This window comes from Macrosteles quadrilineatus, unplaced genomic scaffold (genome assembly GCF_028750875.1).
Source record: "Macrosteles quadrilineatus isolate MER2022 unplaced genomic scaffold, UCM_ALF_1.0 Scaffold_7__1_contigs__length_78375512, whole genome shotgun sequence".
NCBI lineage: Eukaryota > Metazoa > Arthropoda > Insecta > Hemiptera > Cicadellidae > Macrosteles > Macrosteles quadrilineatus.
In genome coordinates, this window is record NW_026542600.1 from 41,662,086 (window position 1) to 41,680,094 (window position 18,009).

At 38.2% G+C, this 18,009-nt stretch overlaps 1 protein-coding gene and 1 pseudogene across 2 annotated transcripts in view; both read right to left on the bottom strand.

The window, feature by feature from the left end:
• The window catches only part of LOC128999176 (uncharacterized), a 152,604-nt gene that overhangs the window by 76,390 nt on the left and 58,205 nt on the right, over nucleotides 1–18,009 (bottom strand). The gene's annotated exons all lie outside the window — the stretch shown is intronic.
• Nucleotides 2,699–2,772, bottom strand: LOC128999184 (U6 spliceosomal RNA; annotated as a pseudogene).

Genomic DNA, 18,009 nt, shown 5'->3' on the forward strand with positions numbered 1-18,009 from the left:
AATAAACAAATTTACCAAATTTGAATAAAGTAAATCCATAAACAAGCAAACTACAACAGTTTATTTATTCTCTAAAAGAATAACATGGAAATTTTAAATTTACAATTTTTTTACTATTTCCGTAACCATTGGGCATAGCCAAGGCCGCACTAGATATACAGGCCGTATATCCGGAAAGGGGGGAGGAGAGGCACAGGGGTCTTTTAACGACTAGGAGGGAGCAGCACCGGCCAAGGAGCAGCTAACCTAGACAAGGGGATTGGAGAGGGTCCCACTACCGAGAGAGGAGGGGTAGGAGCGACCCCTCAGACAGGAAACAGGAATGAAGTCCTGAATCATACAGGCCAACCTCCTCCATGCCAAAGGTGCTTCAGCAGTCATGGGCAGGAGGTTTACCACCGAAGGGCTTGACATTGCCCTCCTTCAAGAATCCTGGGTAAGAAGAGGAACGATTCAAGGACTTCCAACCCAGGTGGGTAAGCTGGTATATGATAGGGGATCTGCTAGCCCTAGGGCCTCCAGATGAAGCCTAACAACGTTTGCTTAGCTGTTTCAGAGTTCAACAGCCGTGACTTGGTGACAATACAAGCTGACTTCAACTCCACAGCAGGGAGGCAAAAGGCTTTAATAGCCTCAGCCTACTTCCCCAACCCAGGAGAAACTTGTCCTCCGGGGGCAGTATTGCAGTTGGTGAGTATGCTAGGAGCAAGAGGATGCCCCTAATCCTCCGCTGTGACGCAAATGCTCACCACACCATCTGGGGGAGTTCTGACACCAATGAAAGAGGTAAGGATCTCCTGGAATTTATATTTAAGGTTGACTTACAAATAGAAAATATAGGTAATGTACCAACCTTCAGAAATAGAATAAGAGAGGAAATCTTGGACCTCACTTTGTTGTTAAGCCTTGGTCACCTGGAAACGAAGGGATGGCACGTCTCTGACGAAGCCTCTCTATCTGACCACTGCCACTTTAGGTTTGACTTAATAGCAAGTATCAAAAGAACTTTGACATACAGGGCTCCTAAAACAACTGACTGGGTGGGATCCGAGGGAATCCCTGAAGGATGAAGTTGAAGATAAGGTGACCCAACTCGTGACCATTGACGGCCTTGACATGAAGGCAGAACTGATAAACAGGTCAATGCTAAAAGCCTACGAGGAAAACTGTCCTCTCAAAACCAAAAGGACAACAAGAAACGAGCCCTGGTGGAATGAGAGGCTAGGCAAGATGAGATGTAAACTCCGGAAACTCTTTAACACCACAAAAAGAAAGAGGGATTGGGCTAACTACTCAAGAGCCCTAACAGAGTACAACTCAGAGATAAGGAAAAGCAAAAGGAAGACTTGGAGGCAGTTCTGTGAGGGGATTCAAAAGCTACCAGAATCAGCCAGACTGCAAAAAGCCCTTCAGAGAGATGTGCCTAGTCCTCTTGGCACATTAATACGGGAGGATGGGAGTCACACAATAGGCATGGAGGAGACTCTTAAAAGTCCTCATGAACACTCACTTCCCAGGGAACACCCTGTTAGGCAATTCAACAGGACAGCACTTGATACCCTGGAATAGGAAATCGCTCAGGGAAATTACAATGGCGAGATTTTCATGCAAGCTGTTCAAGCCGGTCGTGAAGTGGGCTATCGAATCTTTTAGCCCTTTCAAGTCCCCAGGGGGGACGGAATATTCCCAGCTCTCATCCAAGAAGGATTAGAGGTCCTTATAAATCATATGATAGCTTTGTTCAGGGGCAGCATTGCCCTAGGATACATCCCAATCTGTTGGAGGAATTCAAGGGTGGCTTTTCTACTGCTGAAAAAAGGTAGAGACCAGGCCCAGCCTAAGTTCTACAGACCAATTTGCCTGTCGTCTTTCATGCTAAAGACTATGGAAAAAGTGATAAACCGCCACATTAGGGATGCATACTTAGTTATCAACCCCCTAAGGGCGAGCCAACATGCGTTCATGAAGGGCAAATCAACAACGACGGCCCTAAGCACCCTAGTGGCAAAGATCGAGGAAACCCTAGAACACCAGGAAATTCTGGCAGGGGTCTTCATGGACATACAGGGTGCCTTTGACAACGTGAGTTACAAATCTATAGAGGCTGCAGTCAGAAGCAGGGGCATCTCCCCCGACGTAGCAGCTTGGATAAACGCCCTGCTCAAGAGCAGAGCTATCATAGCTCGACAGGGATGCCCTCAAGGAGGAGTTATCTCGCCCTTGTTGTGGGCTCTTGTGGTGGACGATCTATTGAGAGAGGCATTCAGGAGAGATATGGACCTCCAAGCCTTTGCAGACGACCTAGTGCTGGCTGTCAGAGGAAAACACGCGACCACAGTAAACAACCTCACCCAAACAGCCGTGAGCTTCATTGAGGGGTGGTGCTCCAAAGAGGGCCTCACAATTAACCCTGACAAAACAGAGATAATCTCTTTCACTAGAAGGAGAACAAATCTAACACACCCCAAAATTCAGGGGAAAAGAGTGAAACTTGTGAAGGAAACAAAATACCTTGGAGTTTACCTGGAGCAGGCATTTTGACTATGTACTTGCAAAAGGCACAGGCGCATTTGGAGCCTGCAGAAGAACTTTTGGCAAGAAATAGGGACTAAGTCCCAAACTTATACATTGGACTTATGAACCTATAGTCAAACCAATGGTTACATACGCAGCCTTAGTGTGGTGGCCTAAGGCAGAGCATCCTTGCGCAGGGCCATGCTAATCTTCTCTGTATAGTTCCAATTTTAGTATATGTACTGCCGAAGCAAGTACCACAAGGGTCATGTGTGACACAGTCACGAACAGTAAAAGGGTGTAAAAACACCCTCAAAAAGTTAGCAGAGCGAAACCAAGTCAAATTGTCTTGGGTTCCTGGACATTCGGGGCATGAGGGGAACGAAAAAGCCGATACATTGGCCAGGAAGGGTGCGGAAGACCAACTGTCAGGACCAGAACCCTACTGTGGTACCCCCATAAGCTCAGGAGTAGCCAACGTCCAAGACTGGGTTAAGGCTCAAAAGGCTCTGGCCTGGATGAACCACCCAGGTATGAGGACGTCTAAATTACTAATTGACCCCACTGATAAAGGCTGGAAAGGCTTGCTGAGCCTTAAGAAAGGGGACATAAGTCTACTAGTAGGAGTGTTAACAGGGCACGGTCCTATTAGGAAACTACATCTCAGGACCATAGGGAGGTCACAGACAGACCTCTGCAGGTTCTGCGAGAACGAGGTAGAAACCTCAGAACACTTATGGCTGGACTGTCGCTGGACTGTCCAGCGTTGGCCCATAGAAGGCTTACATCTCTGGGGAGGTTATTTCTGGAACCAACAGAGATAAGGAAGCTGGGTGTCTTTCAGCTCCTGGGCTACTTGAGAAGTCTAGGGCTGTCAGAATGAATTAAAGGGTGCTACAAAAGCAGGGCCGGACTTACCTATGGGCGAAGGGGGCGAACGGCCCCGATAGGGGCCACCTTTGTACAGTAGTTTTTATCATTAACTTCGAAAATTGATCAGACACTTACTAAATGGCCTTCTTTTGTAACAGCTTTATTTTCATTTTCGCTATCCTATGTTCAAGGCTATTGTTAGGTGCATTTTAAGGCATTACTAGGAATGAAATTCTTGACCCTAAGGGACTTTTTCTCAGAGTTGCACTGGCCCCACGCTTAGGCCTGGTTTACACAAGCATATGTGCTAGGCTGTGACGGACAAGTTTCAGTTTCAATGAAGCCGCTCGCCCGAACGTAGCCTACGGCCGCGGCGAATGAGTTGAAGGGGGTCCCGCGCTTGGGGCAAAAATACAATAAATATGAAAACTCTTGTCCCAACGTAGAACGTAACTTGTAAAATTGTGTTGTTTTAAATGGAGATTCACTGGAGTTCAAATACTTTAAAAAATAAAAAATATTGTTCCGTTTATGTTTTATTAAATGTTTTTCTTTTCTTTTACCTCTAAGTATATACCAATCAGGATTTTAAGGGGTAGAAGTATATTATCCGTTCAATTTAAAGGTTTTGTAAAATAATGATTAATTAAGTTATGCGTCAAAATTTTGATCTCCAATTTAGTCGTTGGAGTCAAAACACAGCCACCTCTAATACAAGGCCGCGGCGAGCGAAAAGTGGCAACGTTGCATCCGTGTCTTGATGCGCGGCCGTCTTACCATTTCAGTGAATGGAGGAGTCGCGTACTCTACGTACATAATCACGTTTCTACTACCCTTAATAATTAGTAATGATATTGAACTTGTTACTACAGCATGCTAAATAGATGTGATGTGCTTGGATGCAAGAATAATTACGAAAGCTCAATTAAAAATGAATAATACATACAGTATTCTAAGATTCTAAGTGATGCGCCGCGTATGAAACAATGGCTTCCTGCTATTCTTCGGTCAAATTAGACATCTTTAAACAATTCTCGTTTTTGTATAAAAAATGTTCACGAATATGAACTTAGATTTGTAAAAAAATGTAAGAATAAGACAATTATTCGTGTAAATATAGACGCGAGAAGCGAGTTGTAGGTATAATATTGCCGTACTATTTCCTTATTTATTTGTCTATTTTATCGATCAAAGTTGTTGTTAAGTGAATAAAATAACTTATATAACTAGCACTTTGAAGAAATAAACCGGCGTTTCTGTTAAGTAGGCCTACTAGTATAAAATATGTACTACACCATCTAACAATAAAAGCATCATAGTCTCCGACTCCAGTCTGAATGTTGATGTGATAAAACAATTCTATTAATATTGAGGAAAGCCATATGGAGGCCTATCTTTTGAAATCATTTACAAAATTAAATACATTTCCTTGGTAATAATTATTAAAAGAAAATAAATTATTTAGTCAGTATGCCTTCAGAATGAATACTTCAAATTTTGTTGTCGCTAACTTATGGTTTCCTCAGGTAGACTAAAAAATAATATTTCTATTGAAAATTGATAATTAATATTATTTGAACAAATTGTTAGATGTTAGTTTCTACAAATCCCAAAGTCTCTACAAATATTGAAGTGGCAATAAGTTAGTCCTTCTGTATTACCATTCTTGGTATAGTAGCTATTTTGTAAAGTTTAAGTCCAGTCTGTCTAGTAGTTTTTACTATGATGAATAACACACATACAGACACCATGAGATTGTTATAAAATATAGTATAGATTATCAAATTAACAAAGGAAATATGTAAAGTCCATCTATTTCCACATTCATCGTACTTACACGATATATGCGACCAAAATCATTTCGTTTGTATATTTTTAGTTTTAGACATATTGTGGTATGTTGCAATTTTTCACAAAATAAAAACCTTGATTCTAATTTGTCTATTTTACCATACCCTAAATCCAATAAAATATAATTTAAATACTTTCATTCATTGATACAGAGCAGCAATACTCTCATTGATGTTTATAACCTAGCACGAGTGCCGGACGCAGGCGGCGCGTGAGTGCGGCGTTGCCAGTTCGAACGTCGCGGCCTTGTATTAGAGGTGGCTGTGGTCAAAATCATATAGCACCAGTAAGATTTTTAAAATCTATGTAGACACTTTAAAACAACTAGAATCATCTGATGTTAACAAAAAATTACATTTATTGGGGTCTGATGTTAACAAAAAATTACATTTATTGGGATTGGGCGAGCGTTGTCGACTGAAATCGTAAATAAGCGAATAAGCAGAAGCAGCTGCAACAATAAATGATAATGAGCTGATAAGGGATCCTGTCTAGTCCTCTCTGTCTCACGCACGCGCATACACAAACATAAAATGCCTTATCGCCTATCCAAAACAATTTAAATCACTTTACTCCCATAGTTTGTCCTTTGAGACTAGAGGTCACGTCAAGTTGGTTGAAATTGTCTTACGTTGATTCAATGCTATGTTTGTGTTGTATTAATCGATATTGGATTCATTTAAACATCTTTCAGTTTCTCATATAAATAGTTAGCTTGTGAGTGTTTATTAGACATTGCAACTAATCCAAATATATTATGGTAGCCTACCATGCTACCATATCAAATATGCCGTCACTGGTACTACAAAGCAATACATTTTTATTTTTGTGTATAAAATTAAAATATGCTGAATATAAAAATATGTTAAAATAGTTATATTTTAAGAACAATTTTTTATATAGAACTTATTGCTTATTTGGCCTTAAATTGCTCTATTTGAAGCCTAAATTTAGAAATTTTCCCCGGGGGGGACCCCCCAATCTCACTGGAGGACAACCCCCCCCACCCCCGAACTGAAATCCTAGGGCCCTATTGGAAAATTTGCCCGGGGCCCCTATAGTCCTAAGTCCGGCCCTGTACAAAAGGTCTCCTGGCCGAAGTAGCTAGGGGTAGGCAATACCCCAACCCCGAAAAAAAAGGCAGAGCAGATGGCAGCTGGCAGGAAACTGCAAAGGCTAGCGTGCTTGGGGATCTGCGGGACCATGAAATCCTGCCCCACAGCTGCAATGGAGGCAATACTCGACATGCTCCCACTAGGGCTGGAAGTCAAGAAATGTGCAGCCATATCTGCCCTAAAAATGAGAAGCAGAGGCGAGCTGAATCTACAGAGGCAGTCTGGTCACCTGTCCATCCTAAGGGGCTTCCCAAGTATGGACATGGAACTAAGCATACCAGACCTCATAACAAAGGAATACGACTTTGAGATTCCTTACCAAGTGGCTATAGGAGGAAGAGATAACTGGCAACAGTGTAACTTCAACTTTGATAGAGCATGCTTGGTTTACTACACCGATGGAAGTCGAAAGGATGAGAGATCAGGGTTGGGAGTGTATAGCAACAAAACCAACATATCCCTGGCCTTAGGCAGAAAAACAGTATTTCAATCAGAGGTCCTGGCGATTGAGTGCTGTGCTAATAACATTCTAGGCAAGAATCTGAGCAAGGGGAAAATCCTTAATCTCTCTGACAGCCAAGCAGCATTGAAGGCGCTGGGGTCATGTGTGATAGAGTCACGAACAGTAAAAGGGTGTAAATACACCCTCAAAATGCTAGCAGAGCGGAACCAAATCAAACTGTCTTGGGTCCCTGGACATTCGGGGCATGAAGGGGACAAAAGAGCTGATGCATTGGCCAGGAAGGGTGCGGAAGACCAACTGTAAGGACCAGACCTACTACAGGGGTACCTACTGTGGTACCCCTATAAGCTTAGAAGTTTAGCTAAAGTCCGAGACTGGGTCAAGGCTCAAAAGGCTTTGGCCTGGAGGAACTACCCGGGAATGAGGATGTCTAAAACACTAATCGACCCCACTATAAAGGGCTGGAAAGGCGTGGAGCCTTAAAGCCCCGTGTACACGTAGCTAGTTTACTAGCAGCTAGTATTCGCTGCTAGCACTAGCTGGGCACACTAGCGCGAAAATTCCCATATACACGTGGCTAGTTATTAGCGCTTATTATTAGTGCTAGTCATGTAGGAGTGAAGTGTTCATTGGTCGCAATAGTCATTTCAGTTTAGCACAAAATGTCTTCTGTTCCCTTAAATCAAAATGTTTTGAGACAAATTTTAAGAATTGGTGTACAAGAATTGTGTGAACATGAACTTAATAAAAAGAGACGATCTGTGTGGGTTCGAAAGTGGATTAGGAGGCGAGAACTTCTTGGTGCGTCCAATACTCTTTTAAGAGAACTGCCATTGGAAGACCCTACAGAGTACTTTAAGTTTTTAAAAATGAATGCTTTAAAGTTTGAAGAACTGTTGGAACTAATCACTCCACTGATTAAGAAAAATGATACTGTTAGCAGAAGTGCAAATGCCCCGCTAGTACCGCGCTAGTTCGCTTGCGCTAGTGGTCACGTGACCACCCCCTCCACTTATTAGCGCTAGTAATATCAAACATGTTCAAAACGACTAGCAGCGAGTAAAATGCTAGCGCGCTAGTATATTTTTACGCTAGTAGACCGTTTACATGGAGCGAATTTACTAGCGCTAATCAACTAGCTGCTAGTACTAGCCTCGTGTACACGGGGCTTAAGAAGGGGGACATTAGTCTACTAGTAGGAGTGTTAACAGGGCACAGTCCTATCAGGAAACATCTCAGGACTATAGGTAGGTCACATACAGACCAATGCAGGTTCTGCGAGAACAGCTAGTGACATTTCGGGGACATTTGGGGCTTTATCTACAAAATTCATTGACGTCGAACTAAGTAAATTTTTGCGAGTTCATTGTTTATTTGCTGTTGAGGTAAAAAATATTAAGTATAGTAAGACAATTTTGTAAGTCACAAACAACTAGGCTTAATATAAATTCAGGATTTTAATGTTATATAACTAATTTTCAAATGCCTAACAACAAACATAATTTACGAGTCCACCATGGGATTTATGATTGAATTCAACCACAGATTAAAACTTAGACATTTAATCCAACACACAACTACACAGTTACTGTTGGAAGGATTTTTAGTATTTAACAAACACAAACTTTCAACGTCTTCTTACTTCTCTCAGAACTAACAGTTGCCTTGCACAAAACGTAGGTAGAACAACTACAACATTCAAACAAAACCTCTACACAGTGTCTTCACACGCAGAAAACAAAAATTCCACTTACAGAGTTGTAAAAATCCCCGTCCATCCCGATTTACTGTCTGTCATGAAAAATCCCGTTTTATCCCTCATGATCTATTACGGTCTGTCCAGGGTGATTGGTTTTATGTAACATGTCTAAATATATCCTAAAACCTGTCAATAATGCTGTGGTAGAATATTTTAAGCAATTGGTGTTAGTTTTTATCTGGAAAGGGGTATAAAAAGAATCTAATTGTAAGAGCCGATAGTCTCGTTTTATCCCGCATCCCGTTTCAATCCCGCTAACTGGTCTAAAAAGTCCTGTTTTGGGGATAAAAATCCCAATGCAAACGTAAATAGCAGCACCGCGCAGCCGTGTACTAGCCAGCAAAATGGCGGCAGTGGGCAGATATTACAACACTGAGACTGAACATATAGAGAAAACAATCTTCTTTAAATTGTGGTAATGTTATTATATCAGTTTCAACTTTCAATACGTTTGAATCCATTAATATATTTTCATAGTCGCTTTTCCTTCGATAAAACGAAGAATCACGCCTAAATAAACTTATATCTTACTGGTTTTCTACCACAAAAATAGGCATGAAAAGTAATTGAGTTAAGCTTTGTTTATCAAAAAATTATAGTTTTACACACGATTACTAGAAAAATACCGGTATGGATCATAAACATAAACAAATGACGTTGTTGGCCCGAATCCTATACTAATAGGGGTGTGCGATGCATTGAAAATGCATTGAAATTTCAATTTGATTCGATGCATCAAATCGCGATTCGATTCAGCATGCATCGAAATCACGATGTATCGAAAAAGACCGATGAATCGATTAAGTCCCGATGCAACGATTACGTCCCGAAGCATATTTAAAACTAATTTAGGACTCCAAAATGAGTTTTAGATAGGGAAGTGTCAATTATCGCTACCACCGATACTCGGACATTGCCGATACTAGGAATATCGGTATCAAGAATCGATTGCCAAACGTCGATTTCGCCCGATTCCGCCAATACCGACACCCGACAGGGATGGATAGATATTTTATTTTAACATTTATTTATTTGATATCTATTAGTTTTGTAATCACGCTAACAACTTTAGTAACCAACTTAGCACACTATTTAGTTCAAAACAGCTAAATTTTAGCTTCAGCTGTTCTCTCTGCAGGCAGATGATATTGCACAACACAATACAATCTATATTTCAAGATGTCAGACAGTCAGAATTCAGTCTCAGACAACCGGTGTGCGAGTCTCCTCAACACGAAGTTATACTAAAAAATGTCTGTATCAATAAGTCAGACCTTTAAATGTATTATTTTTATTTTTAGAACGAAATAAATAAGAATTCATTGTCCTACTTCTGGATATTGCTTTATATTAATTAAATTATTATTGTTACCTTACAATATCCGTTTGGTGTTGGTAGATAGACAACTACATGTCGCCGCCGGCCCGACCAAACGCGTGCACGCACCGTGACTGTACAGAAATAAATGTAATGTGTTTTTCTACGTGTGTTCAGTGTTTTATGTTTTAAATTAATGACGAATCTGAGAAGAGGATAACCTGAGGATGTGGCAGTCGCCACGAAACATGTATTTGTCTATCTACCAACACCAAACGGATATTGTAAGGTAACAATAATAATTTAATTGAAATAAATAACCTAAACTTGTCTAAATGTTCAGTTTCATCCCTGCATTACGAATCATTAGAAAAATTCGATTCAATTACAACATCGTCGAAGTCAGAGGGTTAGGCTTGCACTTGCCTATTGCACCAAAAACTAAAAAGTAGATCCATATTATATCTGTACTATCTACCTAGTTTAAGAGTTTAAGTGAAGTTTTAAGTGCTACTACAACATAAGTATTGATTGAAAAACACCATACGCATAGTCCATGTCGATTTTTTAATATTATAATGAATGGTAAATGTTGACTATCTAAGATAAATCAAAGTATGTAACAAGAGTTCTCATTGGTCGAGAGGCCACGCTGCACTGTCATGTCAGCCAATCGACGTTCGTGTTTCAATGGAGCAAGTGACGATTGCTTTGATGTCGTTATTTGTGTGTGAGTCTATTATTGTGGGAAGGGTTTAGATAAGATACATTGATAAATATCAAGAACCGTTATGTAGGACCTGTTTGTTTATAAAGAGTATAAAATTAGGTTAAAGTTTAAAACTGTGTGATTTTCTTTTGTCTTGCAAAGACCTAGATTTGATGTTCAATTATGTCAGTTAACTAAATCTTGACATATGGCTTAAATATTTTTATTAAACATCAATTTTTCTGATTATATATCAATATGAATATTTTGGCTCAAAACATCAATTGTTCCAATCGATCGTTGTAGCATAGACTAACCAACACAAGGGAGTAGGATATGTTTTATCTATGGTTGTAGTTACGTGTCGTACCTGGCTGGTTCACAGTGAATCCACTCTGCCCAGCCTTATTCTTGGTATCATCAGGAACATAAACACATTTGTTACTATTTAAAACTATGGAATGTTTGTTAAAAGCACACGAAGAAACACATTTTGCTGCACAGTGCACACAATTCTTTTACACTGTAGGCTGTTATTTTTTTTTAGAAAAAATTGTTGCATTGTTGAACATTAACTTATTGAAATTAATTGTATCAAACGTGCAGTCTTTTCTCTTTTATCAAGGAGATTTAAGTCCCAAACAAAACATAACCTTTCTTTTCTTGAAGGCTAAATTAAAAGATATCTTTACATATAAAAGTAAAGAAATAAAAAAAAAACTGACAAATGGCTGATAAAATTCTGATAAGCCCATTTATAAATTAGAGTAAAATTTATCAGATCTATGGTTTAGTCATTGAATTCAAACATTTATTTTAAAATTAACACTCAGAAACTTTTGTTTAGTAGAATTATGCAAGCGACTGAGGGTGAGGGAGGGCATGTGAACCAGACTTTACAAAGGGCAAGTCTGCCATTCTGACAAACTTTCTCTTTTCATACCCCTTGTCCCGTTAGACAGGGGAGGGGGTGCTTCACTTCACACTAAACACCCGCAGTTCGCCATCCCAGTAGAGTTGAGTTGTTGTGGTAGTGACGTAATTCTGTTGTCTGCTCTTCACAGCTCACTCATCAGCTGCTTACGTGAAATTATAATTGATACCTCATTTTTGTTGATAGTCATTAAAAAAATGTTGGTCTCCTCACCCTGTTCAAGGGGAAAAGTTAAGAAATAAAATGTTTGTAAAATGTGGTTTGTTTTATTATTCTGTATTGAAAAGATATCGTAATTTATTAATGTGTTTTCAGCTAGACTTAGTGACTTATTTTCATAGTTTAACAAATGTTAAAGATATAAATAGTGAGAAAATGACATTATATATTATTTAAGTTCTAATTAATAACTATTATCTTTTTGGTAGGCCTCACTTATCTCTTTTAACTTTTTAGTTTACACACACTATTATTAATTTCAATCTTTATTTTTAATTTCAGATCTATTTATTCATAGCATGCAATAATGTATCAAATAGACAGTAATCACTGGTTATCAACATTTTTGGTTCGTGCTGATTTAAGAATGAACCAGAAGTATTGAAAGCCAATAAATATAAATGTGAAAATTAAGTAACAATACTACATCATAAAATAAACTCTATTTTATTTAATACAGGTCAATAATAATAAACTTAACGATTGCTTTATTGATATATAGGCTTATTCTAATTGTTAGTGAAGGGTGAATTTCCTTAGGCCAACCATAAAATTAGCAGTGTCTATTAATGAGGTTAGGTCAGCAACTATCCTCTTGTTCATAATTTTATTTAGTACAATTTTTACTTTAAATTTTTTAAGGTAAAGGATCCATTACAGAAACACATGTTGTATTTAATTTTTAAAGAAAATCATGCCGTGCTGCATCGAATCGAATCGCATTGATTCGAATCGAAATTCTTTGAATCGCATCGAGTCGAAAAAAAATATGCTGCATCGCACACCTCTATATACTAATATCATTGAACTGATGTTTTGGCAGTTCCATTTAAGCAATGTTAAATAATGTTTATGTTCGGGCCAAAAACGTTATTTGTTTATACTAATTTTTTTTTTTTTTTTTTTTTTGTGATGTGTCTGATGATGCCAGCATAGCTGGCGAAAGGCCTCATAAAAATTAAAAATTCAGATATATTGGCGAAGTTATTATTTCAAACTAGTATTAATTCCAATATAAACAGTTCTTCTTGAAGGTTATTTGTTTATGTTTATGATCCATACCGGTATTTTTCTAGTAATCGTGATTTTACAGTTACATAAAACTAATGCACAGATGTAAGTGTTTGTTTTTAAATATAAAAAAAAAATCAAGTGTCTGGAACCGATTTTTTATATGAGTTATTTAACTTGGTTTACGTACATGGAATTGAGGTTACGGCTATGATGGGTACCTAGTAAGTTAGCGTTATTTGCACGATATTTTCGTGCCGGTAAGACGCAGGCTGGTTGCCTGACTAAGAGACATTGCAACAATAATTGTTATGACACTGGTAAGTTACGGCATAGATAAAAGGATTAGACAGCGTCTACTCCTTTTATCTATGGTTACGGTAATACCATTATTGTATGATATTTTCGTGCCGGCAAAATACAGGCCGGTTGCCTGACACCATATGAGACATTGCAAAATTTGTCTTGATACTTGAACTGGCACAATAATTTTGTGTCGGCAAGACTTTGGCCGGTTGCCTGAATAGCTAACTGTATTAATAAAACTTCGAAGTTCGCATTATGCATCACGATCCTACATTTGGCAAGCTTACTCTAGATGAACTGTTGGGTGTGATAATAAATATTTTTAATACATGGCAAGTTTTGTCCAAAGATTGGGTTTCATCCCAAAAATAAATGAAAATGTGTAGGTCAACATTAATTTAGGTGACATTTCAAGCAAATTCCGTGACAATAGGGGACATCGGTGACACATTACTAAAATCCATGACTTTTCCGGGACTACGGTGACATACCACTAAAATCCGTGACTTTTCCGGGACTTCGGTGACATCCGTGACAGGTAGACACCCTGTACAATAGTTGGGAATACGGCCGACTAGAGCATTGAATGGCATCCATCATTAAGGATTTCCAAGACTTTCAATGACCAGATTTTTTTTCCATGACTATCCCTGACTTTCCAGAATGTCGACACCCTGCGAACATCTCCCTCGGTCAAGGAAACGTCATCGTTGTCTTCCGCGATCACGAAAAATATCATGAAAATCTTAGGCGGCTATGTAGACGTCATCATCGTATCCCGGGTTTGTGCAAACGTCATTGTGTATCCATGATCGTGGCAAAATCATGAACATCACTCAACACTGTGTAGATGTCATAATCGTCTTCTGCTATAGCAACAAAGTCATGATCATCTCCTGCAGCAGTGTAGCCATCATCATCAACTCCCACGGTCAATGAAAACGTCATCATAATCTCCCGCAATTGCAACAAAGTCATGAACATCTCTTGCAGCAGTGTAGACATCACCATTGTCTCCCGCGGTCACGGAAACGTCATCGTCGTCTTGCACGATCGGGGCAATATCGGTAATGTTCTGGCCATATCGGTGACGAGTTTCGGTACTAACTTTTCACAATGAATTCTCGGTTCCGGTTCTTTTGCCAAGAACCAGCATTTAGCGTGAGGTACCGACCCATCACTAATGTTAAGTTTATATACCTACCCCTTTTCGTCTTGAAAGACGATTTATTTTGTGAATTCAAGAGTTTTGTTTGAACTATTATTCATGATTTTGAAAATTCAAAGTCCAATGGAACAATTTATACATGATTCACACACTTTTTCAGTCATACAAATTCATGGATATTTCATGCTCTTCATGGGCGTTGACAACCCTGAATATTATTAGTTTAGGATTGTAATGAGAGTTGATAATGATAATAGTAGTGATGGGCGGATCCAAGAAAATGTCGGTACCGGATCCGGATCTTGAAAAAATCGGATCCAAATACAAATACGTCATTTTCTTTTTTCAAGTGTGGGTTTTTTAAGTAAAATAATTCATATGGCTAGGCAATGTCAAAGACTAACTGTGTCCATATAAAAACACTTAATATGTGTCATTATTGAAAACAAAGTCATCACAATTCTACGTTGCGCGATTATTATCTAATTATCGATCGTAATTTTGAGGAGATACGAAAGAGACAAACTACCACCTGGCACCTATCGACACGCATTATGAAATATAAAAACTTTTTATATTAAAAGATTAAGCTGATAAAACCAATCGTCATTACATTATTGTGACATTATTATTGTGTTATTATTTGTGTTGTATGATTATTGTGAACATTATTGTGAATATAATGGAGTCTTTCTAACACAGCTATTCGTATCGTAATCTACAACACAGTGCGAGTGCGTGATTGGCTAGTCGCTATGACGACACACGGTTGCCGTGACAACCTTCAGTGCGCACTGAGTACTGCGCCTTGTGTGGGAGGGAAGATTATACCAACAAACTATTTCAGGAATTCCATTTTGGGACGGATGAAAGATAAGTAAGAAACAAAAAGTGGTCACGTGTAGTGTGTAAAATGTAGGGTGTAAAATGTAGTGGGCAAGACAATAAGGCTATAAACGAGTATTGTCGCGTCGTTGTTCCTTGTTTGTTTACTTTTTCAGATTCCCTATCAAACGCCCCTATCTGCTATCTCTCTCTCTCCCCCCTCTCTCTCTAACGATGTACTGATTAAACAGATTGTGGTTGACGACTTTTCTACTTATAAGTTTCCCTGCGGTTATTTTAGTTCAATCGATCCCACAACCTTTCTATTGCTTATCAAAATAATTCATTAATCTGTTTTGTATTTTATTTCCTTTAAACCAACCCCTATTTACCATCTGTATTTTATAGAATAAAATGTTTGTTTATAAAGTTTGACTGGCCACACAATTTTGTACCTATTTTATTTTGTATAAAGTAACAGTTACTTTGATGATTAATTACATCAATAAGTGCTGCGTGCTGTAATAAATGGTTTTTATTATCAAAATAGTTAATTCTGCAAAAAGAAAAATAGTGAATGCATTCATAACCCTGTTGTCAAAAAAGCAACGCGGGTGTAAGGGTTTATTGTTTCTGAGGCTAGGGTGTTTCAAGGACAAAGTGCTGGGCCTCCCGGCTCAGGGGGGGAGGGGTGGTGGTGAGACTGAGAGAGAAGAGGGGGAGGAAACTGGTTTTGGCTATTTATTGATTAGTTCACTGACCCTTCTAGACAACAAAATTGAGTGACAGTGTTAAATCACTGTTCTGTATTTCATTTCTTGTTTACTTTGTGTGTTATTCTATTAATTTTAGTGTTTTGGTCTATTTCCTCCTAGTCCCTTGCAAATTGTATTATCAATGCTAAATAATTGTGGTAAATTCAAATTATATTTTTGATTTTTCAAATCTCCTACACAAAAAGATAAAAGACAAACCAGGCAAGGAAAAACCAGCTATTGTAATCCCCGTACCCAGCCATTTGGGAAGTGTGAAAGTCGTCTAAATATAGCTCTAAGGCTCACCCTTCCCTTCCCCCCCCTCCCCCCCAACCCCTTACTCAATGTTGCTCGAGGTCATTGCACAACTCCTCCCTTCCCTTCTATTGTTTTGCCTTTATAGTGTTTCTAATCTGACTTTTATAAACATAAATTTATTGCTTACAACAGTTCAGTAGTGGAATTTTCTATTGTGAAACAGTAGCCCTACTTAAAAACAAAATCACTACCGATCATGTCATTCTATTCTGTGTCAAGTCAGTATACCATTGCCAGTCAGTCCCCGGCAACTGCTTTGAGTTGACCTATTCTGTCGTGACAGCACTGACAGCTAAATAGGTTAGGACAACTACCTCTTGCTTATTTCTATATTTGTATTACTGTAGAATCTACAGTAATACAAATTATTCATCATTTTATGTAAACACAAGTTACATTTCAACAAATATTGATTATTTACAATTTTAAACCAAACTGGCGAGTTCAAAGATAAGCCCGAATTTCAAGGCCGTACTCTACTGGAACTCGAAATCTCGAATACTCGTCCGTTTTATGTTAATAGTATAAAAAAAATCGGATCCATTAAAACCGGATCCAGCCCAAGATCCGATTTTTTGTGTATCCGATCGGTAGGGGTGTGCGAATAGTGATTTTCAACCTCGAGCCGAGCCGAGCTTTTTAAAAAATATTCGAGCTCGAGCTTTTTCGAGCCGAGCTTTTCCTAGCGTCACCTTATCTAAATTAACTTTTTGTTTTAAGAAAGTGCATAATAATAATAATGTTCAGTCAATTTTTAAATAAACACAATGTTATTTTAATATGTTTAAAAACATTGAGAATTGTCAAGACATCAAATAGTAGATAATCACGATAAGAACTGAACTGAACTAAATTAAGATGCAAGAAATAAAAGGATATCGATTGAAGGCCTGACGAGATATGCAGTGCAGACGGAGACAATCAGATTGTCTTTCATAACAGAACAGCAACGCGACCTTGAATGACCGACAAAACAACTAGCAAGTCGATTACATATGTATATTGTAACTACTATGAATATTTAATTCTATTTTGATAAATAAATAGAAAATAAATTTAAAAACACGTGATTATTCTTGTTGTTTTCCATGCACAAAATATTTTTGTTTTATGAATCGTATTAATAAAAAAAGAACATAGTTGGTTTGGATCCAAAAAGGTGGAGAGACAAGTAAAAAGTAAACTTATATATTAAAAAAAATATAATTGACATATAGAGGAAATAGACCAAAACACTAAAATTAATAGAATAACACACAAAGTAAACAAGAAATGAAATAAAGAACACGATGATTTAACACTGTCACTCAATTTTGTTATCTAGAAGGGTCGGCGAGCTAATCAATAAATAGCCAAAACCAGTTTCCTCCCCTTCACACAGTCTCAACGCCCCCCTCCTCCCCTTAAGCCGGGAGGCCCAACACTTTGTCCTTGAAACACCCTTGCGTCTGAAACAATAAACCCTTACACCCTCGCTGCTGTTTTGACAACAGGTTTATGAATGTGATCACTATTTTTCATTTTCCAGAATTAACTATAAATTATTATTATTTGCAAGTTACAAATAGGAAACTACATCACATTATGGTATTCCAATGACCCATGTATTATCAAAAATTAATAATTCATTACCTATTTTGATAATAAAAAGCATTCATTACAGCACGCACCACTTATTGATATATATATATAATCATCAAAGTAACTGTTACTTTATACAAAATAAAATAGGTACAAATTTGTGTGGCCAGTCAAACTTTATAAACAAACATTTTATTCTATAAAATACAGATGGTAAATAGGGGTTGGTTTAAAGGAAATAAAATACAAAACAGATTAATTCATTATTTTGATAAACATTAGAAAGGTTA